Source organism: Macrotis lagotis, chromosome 8 (genome assembly GCF_037893015.1).
Source record: "Macrotis lagotis isolate mMagLag1 chromosome 8, bilby.v1.9.chrom.fasta, whole genome shotgun sequence".
Classification (NCBI taxonomy): domain Eukaryota; kingdom Metazoa; phylum Chordata; class Mammalia; order Peramelemorphia; family Peramelidae; genus Macrotis; species Macrotis lagotis.
This window is the reverse complement of record NC_133665.1, coordinates 43463134-43477155: the sequence shown is the minus strand read 5'-3', so window position 1 is coordinate 43477155 and position 14022 is coordinate 43463134. Positions and strand designations below refer to the sequence as shown.

General features: G+C 35.7%; 1 protein-coding gene across 1 annotated transcript in view; it reads left to right on the top strand.

The window, feature by feature from the left end:
• Positions 1–14022, top strand: part of CORO2A (coronin 2A) — a 176182-nt gene that overhangs the window by 89414 nt on the left and 72746 nt on the right. The gene's annotated exons all lie outside the window — the stretch shown is intronic.

The following is a 14022-nucleotide window of genomic DNA, read 5'->3' as shown; positions in this document are numbered from 1 at the left end:
GGTGAAACAAGGATGCCCATTATCACCACTACTATTCAATATTGTATTAGAAATGCTAGCTTCAGTAATTAGAGAAGAAAAAGAAATTGAAGGAATTAGAATTGGGAAGGAAGAGACAAAAACTCTCACTCTTTGCAGATGACATGATGGTCTACCTAGAGAATTCCAAGAAATCATCCAAAAAACTACTGGAAACAATTAACAATTTTAGCAAAGTTTCAGGTTATAAAATAAACCCTCATAAATCCTCAACTTTTCTATATATGTCTAGCAAGATACAGAAGGAAGAGCTAGAAAGAGAAATCCCATTCAAAGTAACCTCAGACAATATAAAATACTTGGGAGTCTATTTGCCAAGACAGACTCAGAAACTTTTTGAAAACAATTATAAAACACTTCTCACACAAATTAAATCAGATTTAAATAACTGGGCAATATCAACTGGTCATGGATAGATAGAGATAATATAATAAAAATGACAATTCTACCAAAACTAAACTACCTGCTTAGTGCCCTACCAATCAAAATTCCAAAAAAATTACTTTAATGAGTTAGAAAAAATTGTAAGTTAAATTCATATGGAGAAATAAAAAGTCAAGAATTTCCAGGAACTTAATGAAAAAAAGTATAAAGAAGGGGGCTTAGCCCTACCGGATCTAAAAACTATATTATAAAGTATCAGTCATCAAAACTGTTTGGTATTGGCTAAGAAATAGAGTGGTGGATCAGTGGAATAGACTAGGTGTAGAAACAGGAGATGATTATAGTAATCTGCTGTTTGATAAACCCAAAGAGTCCAGCTATTGGGATAAAAACTCTCTCTTCGATAAAAAACTGCTGGGAAAATTTGAAGTTAGTATGGAAGAAACTTAGATTAGACCAACAGCTAACACCCTTTACCAAGATAAGATCCAAATGGTTACAGGATTTAGATATTAAAAAAAACAATACTATAAGTAAATTAGAAGATCAAGGACTAGTTTACCTGTCAGATCTATGGAAAGGGGAGCAGTTTATGACTAAGGAAGAGTTGGAGAACATCACCAAAAACAAACTACATGATTTCAATTACATTAAATTAAAAAGCTTTTGCACAGATAAAACCACTGTAACTAAGATCAAAAGAAATGTAGTAAATTGGGAAACAATCTTTATAACTAATGATTCTGACAAAAGACTCATTTCTAAAATATACAGAGAACTGAGTCATTTTTAAAACAAAAAGCCATTCACCAATTGACAAATGGTGAAAGGAGATGCAAAGGCAATTTACAGATGAGGAGATCAAAGCAATCCATAGCCATATGAAAATTGCTCTAAATCATTAATTATTAGAGAAATGCAAATTAAAGTTTCTCTGAGGTACCACCTCACACCTCTCAGACTGGCCAATATAACCAGAAAGGATAATGATCATTGTTGGAAGGGTTGTGGGAAATCTGGGACACTATTACACTGTTGGTGAGCTGTAAACTCATCCAACCTTTCTGGAGAGGAAATTTGGAACTATGCCCAAAGGGCAACAAAAATGAGCATATCCTTTGACCCAGCAATACCACTACTGGGTCTATACCCTGAAGAGATGATGAAAAACATCACTTGTACAAAAATATTCATAGCAGTCCTGTTTGTGGTGGCAAAGAACTGGAAATCAAGTAAATGTCCTTCAATTGGGGAATGGCTTAGCAAACTGTGGTATATGTATGTCATGTAACACTATTGTTCTATTAGAAACTAGGAGGGATTTCAGGGAAGCCTAGAGGCATTTGCATGAGCTGATGCTGAGTGAGATGAGCAGAACCAGAAAAACATTATAAACCCTAACAGCAACATGGGGGTGATGTTCAACCTTGAAGGATTCGCTCATTCCATCAGTGCAACAATTGGGAACAATTTTGGTCTGTCTGCAATGGAGAATACCATCCATATCCAGATAAAGAGCCCTGGAGTTTGAACAAAGTTCAAGGACTATTCCCTTTAATTTAGGGGAAAAAAAAAACAAATACCTTATTGTCTGATCTTGTTATCTCTTAGACTTTTTGTCTCTTAAGGATATGATTTCTCTCTCATCACACTCAATTTGGATCAATGTGCAACATGGAAACAAAGTAAAGACTGACAGATTGCTTTCCATGGGGGTGGGCGTGAGGGGAGGGAAGTAAGATGGGGGAAAACTGTAAAACTCAAATAATATCTTTAATAAAATTTAAAAAAATTGAAAAATGTTCAGTTGATTAATTGAACTAAATTGTTGATCCAAATCCAGAGGTGTCTGTAGAATCTTTAATTACTTTTCCAATTATACCTGCTTGCTTCTTGCATTTGCTATTTTTTCAATAAAGAGAAATTTGCCAGTGTAATTTACCCATAAAACCTTTTTTGTTTTTAAGACTGTGATATTTTCTGCTTCAACATGCTCAGAATATCATGTTTTGTGGTAAAAAAATACAACCTCTTTTGGAAATCACTTCTGGGGACCTCTTTAAGAAGAGAAATATTTATATAATGTTATAGGTTGCAAAAAACATTGCTCAGGGAACCATTGGACTGAAATACACCTAACTCTTATTCAAAATATCTTTGGAAAGTCTGGTTCAGAGGGAAAAAGTTTATATTTTTTGAGTGAATGAAAAATGACTCCCTTCCAATTAAAGAGAGATGGTGATATGGGTTTTATATTATTGGTATAGTACTATAATTGCATTGTTCTGCTTATTTTTTTTGGACATTTTGAAAGGAGAAATGCAGGGAGACTTGGAACTCAGTGATTGGACACTGAAAAAAAAATCCAAAATCTTCTCTGAGATTAGCATAAAGCAGCTTCACTTGGAAGAGATTTCAAAGTATGGCAGAATTTCCTTTCCAGATAAGGAGGAGAGAGAGAGAGAAAAAAAATGAAAAATAATATTTAAAATTGATGAGATGTTTCTGGCTAAGTAATAAAATCCATGTCAATCAGGAAAATTTTGCTAAAGTTGGCAGTTGAAAAGGTTTTAACAAAAGAAAAATGGCCTCAGGTTTGCAAGTTTTATATCAGCAGAGAAAGGGGATTCAAGAATTTAAGAAAAGAATTCATAGCAAGATTAAAAAGTACTTTTATAGTTAGTGATAAAAGTTGAAACCAGGAATAGATTATTTGTGACACATAACACTATTCAGATATTTATTTCTTTTGATTTTACTCTAGGAATATTATTTTAAAAATATAATATAACATAATATTATTAATATTAGCCAATGTTTTGTTTTTCCTTTTTTTAATATCCTAAAAAAAGTCATCTTTTTTGTGTCCTGGACCCCTTTGGCAGTCTGGGGAAGCCTATGGCTTCTATGCATAGAAATTATAAAGGAAATCTATTGATTATCAATTTTTTTAAACTTTACAGACTCCAAATTAAAAACTGTTATTTTAAAGAGGGATGACTTGAAAATCTCTCAATTAATCGTGTATCCTGCCTTAATTAGATAGTTCAGAACTAACACTCTTACGTAGGTTCTAGAGGAAAGAAAAAGTCTCTAAAAAGCTTAATCTACTGACCTACATTTGTAACAACAGCAAATTCCTATCCAAATTGGCTAATACCATTTTCTCAAGAATGACTAAAGGCCAAACCAGATTTTTTTTTTCTTTTTCTGAAGCCATGCAACTGATTTTAGGTTATCCATGACATTGACCTTTTCCTATGTTCCAGATGGATTCAATTTCAATGACTTTTTGGCCAGTCATTATGTGAATAATTTTCTTGACATTAAACTATCCCTGCATTCCTGGTATAAATTCCACTTGATCACAATGTAGAAGCTTTGTAATATATGATTTTTGTATTTTATTTAGGATTTTTCCTCCAAAACTCTGAATGAAATTGGCCCATAATTTTATTGCTCTGCTTTTATTCTTCCTTGTTTAGGTATCAAAAAGATTAAAAAGTACTTTTATAATTTTCATAATTTCATAAAAGGAATTTGGTAGAATTCCTTCTGGGCCTATTAATCTAAATAATTTTTGATATTAGAATCAGTTGATCTTTATATGTTCGTTATTTTATTTCTCATATTTATTTTGAGTTTTACAAATTTTCCCCTAATCTTACTTCCCTCCCTCCGCACCCCCCACAGAAGGCAATTTGCCTTTTTTTTACATTGTTTTCATGGTATACATTGATCCAAATTGAATATGATGAAAGAAATCATATCCTTAAGGAGGAAACATAAAAGTATAAGAGATAGCAAGATCAGACAATAAGATATCAGGTTTTTTTCCTAAATTAAAGTAAATAGTTCTTGGTCTTTGTTCAAACTCTACAGTTCTTTCTCTAGATACAGATGTATTCTCCATTGCAGACAGCCACAAGTTGTCCCCGATTGTTGTACTGATGGAATGAGCGAGTCCATCAAGGTTGAACATCACCCCCATGTTCTGTTAGGGTGTACAATGTTCTTCTGGTTCTGCTCATCTCACTCAGCATCAGTTCATGCAAATCCCTCCAGGCTTCCCTGAATTCCCATCCCTCCTGGTTTTTAATAGAATAGTGTTCCATGACACACATATACCACAGTTTGTTAAGCCATTCCCCAGTTGAAGGACATTTACTTGATTTCCAATTCTTTGCCATCACAAACAAGGCTGCTATGAATATTCTTGTACAAGTGATGGTTTTACCCTTTTTCATCATCTCTTCAAGGTATAAACCCAACAGTGGTATTGCTGGATCAAAGGGTATGCACATTTAAATGTTATTTAAAGTTCACTTTTTTTTTAGGTTTTTGCAAGGCAAATGGGGTTAAGCAGCTTACCCATGTGCACACAGCTAGGTAATTATTAAGTGTCTGAGACCAGCTTTGAACCCAGGTACTCCTGATTCCAGGGCCCATGCTTTATCCACTGGGCCACCTAGCTGCCCCTAAAATTCACTTTTAAAACCTTCTGGTCCTGATGCTTTTTTCTTAGAAATCTGATTTATGACTTGTTCAGTTTCTTTTATCTAAAATAGGGAGCTAGGTGGCATAGTGGATAGAACACTGACCTTGGAGTCAGGAGGATAGGAGTTTGAATCTGGCCTCAGATAATTGGCTCTGTGACCTCGGGTAAGTCACTTAACCCTGATTGCCTCACATTCAGGGGCCATCTCCATTCATACTGAACCTTCTCTGGCCACTGGACCCAGATGATTCTGGATAAGAAAATGAGGTCCATGACACAGCACAGCACCCCCCTCACTCAAATCTATTTCATGTGCTTTTCATGACATCACCTCCCTGATACCATGGTCTTCTTCGAGAATGAAGGACAAACATTTAGATATTCTATTTTTTCTCCTATTATCTCAAACAATATTTTTCAAAATATTCTTCCATTTCACTTAAATTGTTAAATTTATTGGCATACAATTAGACAAAATAATTCTTGATAATTGCTTTAATTTCTTCTTCATTAGTGGTATATTTATTCTTTTTAGTTCTTGATAACTTGTTTTTTCTTTCTCCTTTTTTAAATCAAATTAACCAGTGGTTTATCTGTTTCATTTTTTTTAAACCAAATGCAACTTTTATTAAGGTAATGATTTTCTAACATTCAGCTTTATTAATTTCATGTTTAATTTTTCTCATTTACAATTGGAGTTTAATTGGAAAGTTTTAATGTATTTTTCTTGTTTTTTCTTTAGTTTTTTTAAATTGTATATCCAATTCATTAATCTACTGCATCTAAAAAATTTTATGGAATTGAATTGAATATTTCAGGGGCATTCTTCAAGTGTTTATTCTTAATTATATAAATACTGTATAATAAGCATTCAGATACTGAAGCTATTTCATGCTCTGGTAAATATAGGTCTCTTCAGGTCTTCCAAAGCGACTGCATGGCAAGTCTGAAGATACATTGACTCATATGAGAGGCACTTTTTCACTTTAAAAAAGTATCATATTTTTGTATGTCTTCTGATACATATTGGCTATGTGACATTGAGCAAATTCCTTGCCTCTCCAGGTTCCAAGCAGTTAAGATGAGCAGCTGCAGAAAATGTGCTAATCTACAGTGAGAGAGAGAGAGGGAGTTTCTTCATCTGGAAGTTCCATATATCATTGAAATTTCTGGTCCAGTAGCTATCCTTATCCACTTTTTAAAAATATATATTTGTATAGCTTTGTTTTGTGGTATGGGAAATTAAAGATTAGGAATATTGTTTTTGCTGCCATTCACAAGAGAGAAAATATTTCTCAATTCTGTCTCATTCTCACTGTTACCACATTAATTATGGCCTTCTTGACTTTGCTCCTGATCTGTTATAATAATGTCCTGCTTCCTTATTTTCAGTTTTCTCTCTTTCTAATGCATCCTACATATGATGATGGACTTATCTTCTCAAATCACAATTTTATCCAAAACTTCTTCACTGACTTCCCATTTTTTTTTTAGGTTATTGCAAGTCATTGGGGTTAAGTGGCTTGCCCAAGGCAAGGTAATTATTTAAAGTGTCTGAGGTCACATTTGAACTCAGGTACTCCTGACTCCAAGGCTGGTGCTCTATCCATTGTGCCACCTAGCCTCCCTGACTTCCCATTTCTTAACAAAAAATTCCATACTCTTAGGACCTTATTCAAAGTCTTCCAAGGTCACCATCTATTTCTCCATCCTTGTTTCCCACTACTCCTCTTCATTTAGTCTATTCTCCAGTCAAAACACACAACATATTTTCTCCAAATATAGCTCTCCTTTGTGTCTTTTGGTACTTATTCCTCCTTCAGTTAGAATTCCTTCTCCACAGCTCTGTCTAATCCCTTCCTTTAAGAACTAACTTAAATGCTTCTATTAGACCTTTTCCCCCAAGGGTAAAACTGTTCTCTCTCTCTCTCTCTCTCTCTCTCTCTCTCTCTCTCACACACACACACACACACACACACAAGCACATAGTAGGTGCTTCATCAATGTTTGCTGAATGAATGAATGAATACATAGCACCTCACTCATTCCTAGTTGAAAGTAATTTTCCCCTTCTCTGAATTCTAAATGGACTTTCTGCCTCTCTTACTGTACTTTCACATTCTTTTTATGTGTTGACCTCAGTGAAGTCTTTGTGGGTAAGAAAAATAGGTCCTATTCCGCTGTCACATTGCCCTACTTCCTAACCTAGAACCTTGCAGGTTCACCCAATCTTTGTGGAGTTAATTAATGAAGAATCATCAATACTATATTTTTAAATCATGAAAATTTAAATTCTTGAGTTCATGGCATAAGATTATGTATATGGAATACAGAAAAAGTTGAGCAATTTCATTTCCTCTCATTTTGATTTAGGAAGAGAAATCAGAGCATCTAGGTGTCATAGTAGATAGAATTCTGGGCTTGGAGTCAGGAAGACAAGTTCAAATCTGGTCTTATACATTTACTAATTGTGAGAACCTGGGCAAGTCACTTAACCTCTGTCTGCCTCAGTTTCTTCACCTGTAAAATGGGAACAATAGAAACATCTAACTCCCAGAGTTATTTTGAAGGTTAAATAGATAATATTTGTAAATAACTTAGCACCCTGGCTGGCACATAGTGAGTACTTAATGAATAATTGTTTCCTTTCTTTAGTATTTCTTTATGGAGAAAATTTTATTTGTTTTTTACTTTTTTCCAATTACAAGTAAAGAAAACAAGCAATCTAATATAGGTCATACATGCACAATTTCATATTAGGCATGCTATGAAAGAAGAATCAGAACAAAAGGGAAAAACACAAGAAAGAAAAATTAAAAAATGTGAAAATAGTATGTTTTAGTCTGCATTCAGATTTCATAGCTCTTTCTCTGGATGTGGATGCCATTTTTATCACAAGTCTTTTAGAATTGTCTTTGATTATGGGGTGGCTAGGTGGCATAAATGGGGTGGCTAGGTGGCGTGGTGGATAAAGCACTAGCCCTGGAGTCAGGAGTATCTGGGTTCAAATCCAGTCTCAGACACTTAGTAATTACCTAGCCATGTGGCCTTGGGCAAGCCACTTAACCCCATTTGCCCTTGCAAAAAAAAAAAAACTACCTAAGAATTGTCTTTGATTACTCTATTGGTGAGAAAAGCTAAGCCTATCATAGTTCATCATCACCAATGTTGCTTTTACTGTGTACAATGTTCTCCAGTTCTGCTTACTTCATTCAGTGCCAGTTCATGTAAGTCTTTCCAGTCTGTTCTGAAATCTACCCACTCATCATTACTTACAGAAGAATGATATTCCATTACATTCATATACTATTACTTGTTCAGCCATTTCACAATTGATGGATATTCCTCAATTTCCAATTCTTTGTCACCACAAAAAAAGCTGCCTTAAAAATTTTTTTGTACACATGGGCCTTTTTTCCCTTTTTTTGTGATTGGTTTTGGGATACAGATCTAGTGGTGATATTGTTGGACTAAAGTTTTATAGCCTTTTGACCATAGTTCCAATTTGTTCTCCAAAATGGTTGGATCAGTTCACAGTTCCACCAACAATGCATTAATGTCCCAGGTTTTTATGAGGTCATTTTATTTTATTTTTTGTTTATAAAAGAAAGATTTTATTTATTTTGAATTTCCCCTAATCTCACTTCCCTCCCCCATCCCCCACAGAAGGTAGTCAGTTAGCCTTTACATTGTTTCCATGGTATACATTGATCTAAGTTGAATGTGATGAGAGAGAAATCATATCCTTAAGGAAGAAAAATAAAGTATAAGAGATAGCAAAATTACATAATAAGATAATAGTTTTTTTTAAATTAAAGGTAATAGTTTTTGGTCTTTCTCTGGATACAGATGGTTTTCTCCATTGCAGATATCCCAAAAGTGTGCCTGATTATGGCACTGTTGGAATGAGCAAGTCCATCAAGGTTGATCATCACCCCCATATTGCTGTTAGGGTGTACAATGTTCTGGTTCTGCATATCTTGCTCAATATCAGTTAGTGCAAATCCTTCCAGGCTTCCCTGAATTCCCATCCCTCCTGGTTTCTAATAGAACAGTAGTGTTCCATCACACACATATACCACAGTTTATTAAGCCATTCCCCAATTGAAGGACATTCACTTAATTTCCAATTCTTTGTTACCACAAACAGGGCTGCTATGGATATTTTTGTACAAGTGATGCTTTTACCCTTTTGCACATTTTTTGTTGCTCCTTGGGCATAATTCCAAATTGCTCTCCAGAAAAGTTGGATGAGTTCACAGCTCCCCCCCAACAGTGTATTAGTGTCCCAGATTTCCCACATCTCTTCCAACATTGTTCACTGTCCTTTCTGGTCATATTGGTCAGTCTGAGATGTGAGGTGGTACCTCTTAGATGCTTTAATTTGCATTCCTCTAATAAGTTGTGATTTAGAGCAATTTTTCATATGACTATGGATCACTTTGATTTCCTCATCTATAAATTTCCTCTGTGTATCCTTTGACCATTTGTCAATTGGTGAATGGCTTGTTTTTTTTGAAAATTTGACTCAGTTCTCTGTATATTTTTTATTTTAGTTTTTTTGCAAGGCAATGGAGTTAAGTGGCTTGCCCAAGGCCACATAGCTAGGTAATTATTAAGCATCTGAGGCCAGATTTGAACTCAGGGACTCCTGACTCCAAGGCCGGTGGTCTATCCACTGCACCACCTAGCCACCCCAATTGCCTAAAATTAAAAAAAAAAGAAAATTAGTTGTAAATACTGTTTCTCAATTTACTACATTTCTTTTGATCTCAGTTACAGTGGTTTTGCTATGCAAAAGCTTTTTAGTTTAATGTAATCAAAATCATCTAGTTTGTTTTTAGTGATGTTCTCCATCTCTTCCTTGGTCATAAACTGCTTCCCTTTTATGGAGGCCATTTTAAAGAAATAATTAGAATAGTATTCCTCTTGAAACACTGTGAGAGAAATAACTAATATTCTTCAGCATAGTCAAGTAGGACTGGAATTAGGAATACTAGCACCTGAGGCAAATACATTTGAGAAAGCCACCCACTATAGTTTTGGTAGAAGGAGATGGTCTGTCCCTTCCTCTCTTTCCTGACTTTATTGTCTCATAGTCCCATAGACCCGCAGAAGTATAGGCTGATGAGTTGTGCCAAAAGAACACTCTCTTCTTCTCCCTCAACCTATTCTGATCTATCATCACACTGTTATCTCACTCTTTTCTGGAACCCATCTTACTTCATGAAAGCAAGAGTCTATAGAAGTCTTTGAGATTCAGAAACAGTCCACTATTGAGGAGGAAGCACACCCCTTTAGAGAAAAGATATGTTCCTCATCCTATGTCACTTGGAACAAAGCCCCACATACCCTACCTTAGTTGTAATTCTGCTCCTATTCTATGTGGTACAGCTGAAGTTTTATTCTGTGAAGTCAGGGTGAGGCAAGGGTGAAGTACCTTAGAATAATTATAAGAATGTTATGTGGAACAAGCTAGTTTAGTGTTTTAGATGAAATGGTAGAGGATAAATATGATTTGATTCAGCTTTTTTTGCTATAGCCAATCAGGTAGAGATATCTGAAAACTGACTACCTGGTTACTATCATTTCTAGACATGTTCCTGCTTGAAAGGAAAATGAAATTCCAATTTGGCTTTCCTGATCCTGATTCTGACATTCAGGAATTGATTTCAGATGCAGCCACTGGTATTTTCCATTATATTCTAGCTTGACTACTGTGGTAATTACTCATAAGTGGGAGGTATGATAACATAAGAAGCAGGTCTTTTGGAAAGAATTGCTTGTCTGTCCCCAAAGCTGCCCTCTCAGCTATGGTCTACATAACCCTACTTTTTGAAAATGCTATTGCAGGGAGGGCCAGTGTGCTCTTTGACTCTGCTCTTCCTCCCTTGAGTCCTCAAAGGGAGCTCAGGATAATTGGATTTAGAACTACAAGAACTTTAAAGATTATTCAGTCTAGCTTGCATATACTACACATTTGAATGACTTATTTTAGTACACATTCATTACAAGGTTAAAACCAGAAGGGATCTTTGATTTCATTGAATGCAACTCCTTCATTTTACAGCTGAGGAAGCTGAGAAACATAGAAACAAGTAGAAGAACCAAGATGCTAACTCAGTCCCCTAATCCTAAATCTAATACTTTTTCCACTTTCCTATAATCCTGTAAAATTTGGATCTAAAAGGACCCTGGACATCATTTTGTTCACTTATTTTACAGATAAGGATAAAGAGATATATAAAGACTTACGTAAATAGTAAACAGCAACTCTGAGGTTTCACCTCAGATCCATTTAATTCAAGTCCCCTGCCTTTTCCACCATAGCAAATATATGGCGAGAATTTCTCTAACCATGACATTGGTGATGCTACCATAATCAACTCTTCCTTCACAGAGGGAGGACTTCTTTTAGAAACTTCTTTTGAGGGGTGGCTAGGTGGTGTAGTGGATAAAGCTCCAGCCTTGGAGTCAGGAGTACCTGGGTTCAAATCCGGTCTGTATGGCCTTGGGCAAGCCACTTAATCCCATTTGCTTTACCAAAAAAACCTAAAAAAAAAGAAACTTCTTTTGTCAGATTTTGTAGAAATGTCTGCTTTGTCCCCTTAAATAAAATTGTGGAATATTTGTTTTGATAATCAGTATTCAAATACTTTAATTTTATATTGTCTGAAGTGTGTTTGCTCACCAGTTACAAAAAATGAACTATCTTTCTTGAGTAGAAGATGAAATTAGAACAAAAGGTGGTAGTAGAACAAAATGACCTTCTGTAAATACTCCTAAATACTCCTAAAAATTAGGATCCAGTGCCAATTGTAGTAGAAGAAGCCATTCTGGCATCCAGATTCAATATCATAATACCAAAAGAAATTGTAATGGAAAGAGAACTGATTTAGAATCAGAAAGCTTGGGTTCAAATCCTAGTTCTTCTACTTACTATTTAACCTTTATCAAGTCATTTCTCTCGTCTTCAGTCAATTCTACCAGAAAATTGTGGGATTGTACTCCATGACATCTAAAACTTTATGATTCTTCTAAATTGGTTCCTAGCCCTCTTCCCCACTCCTCACAACCTCACCCTTGTTCTATACTGACTGGTTAGAAATATGGTAACTTCAGCCCTGGGGATTCCAATCCAAAGTGAAATTCCCAAGATACTCTGCTGCTCATCTCTATAGAGACCCTTGTTGTTGCATTTTTCATCCTACTAATAATAGAAATCATAACACATTTGAGTTTTTCACCTTTCAAAAACCATCTGAATCTATTCAGTTTCAGTTCTCTCTCACATTTGCTTTCTGGCTTCAGCTTTCACTACTATAGAAATGATTTCCAAATCCACATGTGCAAACCCACAAGGAGGGAAGAAACTTCAAAATGTCAGATTTGGAAGGGATCTTAGAGATCATTTGGCTAAGCTCATCATTTTATAGGAGAAGATGGAAACCTAATGAGGAAAAGTAACATTGTTGGTAAATAAATAAATTAGACTATATTTCTAAAAATACATGAATTGATATGGCAGACAACATAATTGTAGGATAGGGACTAGATTTATGATTCTACTGGTGAGGAAACCCTTCCTACCAATGCAGGTTAGAACCTACTCTGTAACTTAGAGTATTTCTTAAAAATTTATTTTATTGTTAATTTATGGAATAAGACAAGCATTTTCACAACATAGTATGACAAAAAAGATGATTATATATGAAACTGCAAATTTCTTATTTGCAACTTGTTATTCTTTTAAAATATATAATGAAATTATCAAGTAAATTTTTTTCTTTTCTTCCCCCTGCCGTAACTTAGAGTCATAGGAAATTGCTTAGAACACTTAGAGATTACATGTCATTCTCAGGGTCAACACAGCATGTATCAAAGTTAAGACTCAATCTCAGGTCTTTTGAGCTTCAAGGTTGATTCTCAATCCACTGCTTCTCTGGGCTTGCTTAAAAGAGAGCTCCAGAGGAAGCTTCCTATTACCTAAAGCAGATGGCACTTATTGAGGACAGTTTTGCTGCAGAAATCCATCCATTTTGAGTTAACCAGAACATCCCTTCCATCAGAAGGGTCACCCCTTGTCACAGGCTAGATCCTTGATGAGACCCTTGTTAATACTAGCTAAATCAGATGCTGTTTTTATATCCTTCCACCTGGGCTCCCAGTCCTAGGCTTCTTTGAGGGAGAGTGAGAGTGGGAGAAAATGAAAGAAGAACAAGGAAGAGAAAACTTCAAAAGTCACATGTATGTGTCTGAAACCTGCACCAGGGCCCCTTTCTCTAAGAATGGGAAACCAGGAATGATCTCCACTAAGCTAATTCAGACAGACAACACTGAGGATGCCTCTGAGGCATCACAAATCCATACCTTGGACCAACAAAGACATCTATGTGTTTGTATAAAAGGTAATTCACTATAATTAGGACACATGAGAATAGAAAGAGAGCCGATCAAACCCTGGAGTTGCCACAGTTGTTCTGTTCCTCCAGATTTCAATCATCCCTTCCCCCTGCATTGAGACTTATCAACCACAGACTGCCCCATCACCATCAATAGGCCAGTTTGGGCCAATATGCATCCCTACCTCTCTTTCTACTACATTAAATTTTCTGGCAGAAATGTCAGTGGAATTGGCTACCACTCAATTCTGTTTCTGCTTCAGGAAACATCCCCCAAGGAATCTCCCAGGGTAATCTGAGGAGCTGTCTGAATTTGCTTCTTTTTTGCTTTCCACAATGCTCTGTACTTCCTGCTAAACTGTTACAAGTAGTTTGGGCTCCTCAGGTTAAGCCAATATGCAAGTTAATGATAAAGTTCTTCCTCTAATTCCATTGCTCTCTATCAAGGAAGAACCCTAGGACTCTCCCCGCCCACCACCACCACCACAAACATTTCTCTACACTTGCATTGAGAGATTGATGAACTGTCAGACCTGGGAGGGATCTATGTTTGAAAGAATCAGGTACAACCCTCCTCCTATTTTACAAATAAGTAGACCGAGGCACAATAAAATGACTTATCCAAGGCCTTTGGGGAAGAGGAGGAGAAAGACTAGACCCATGCTTTCATCAATATAGGAATTTTCAGTGAGGAAATTC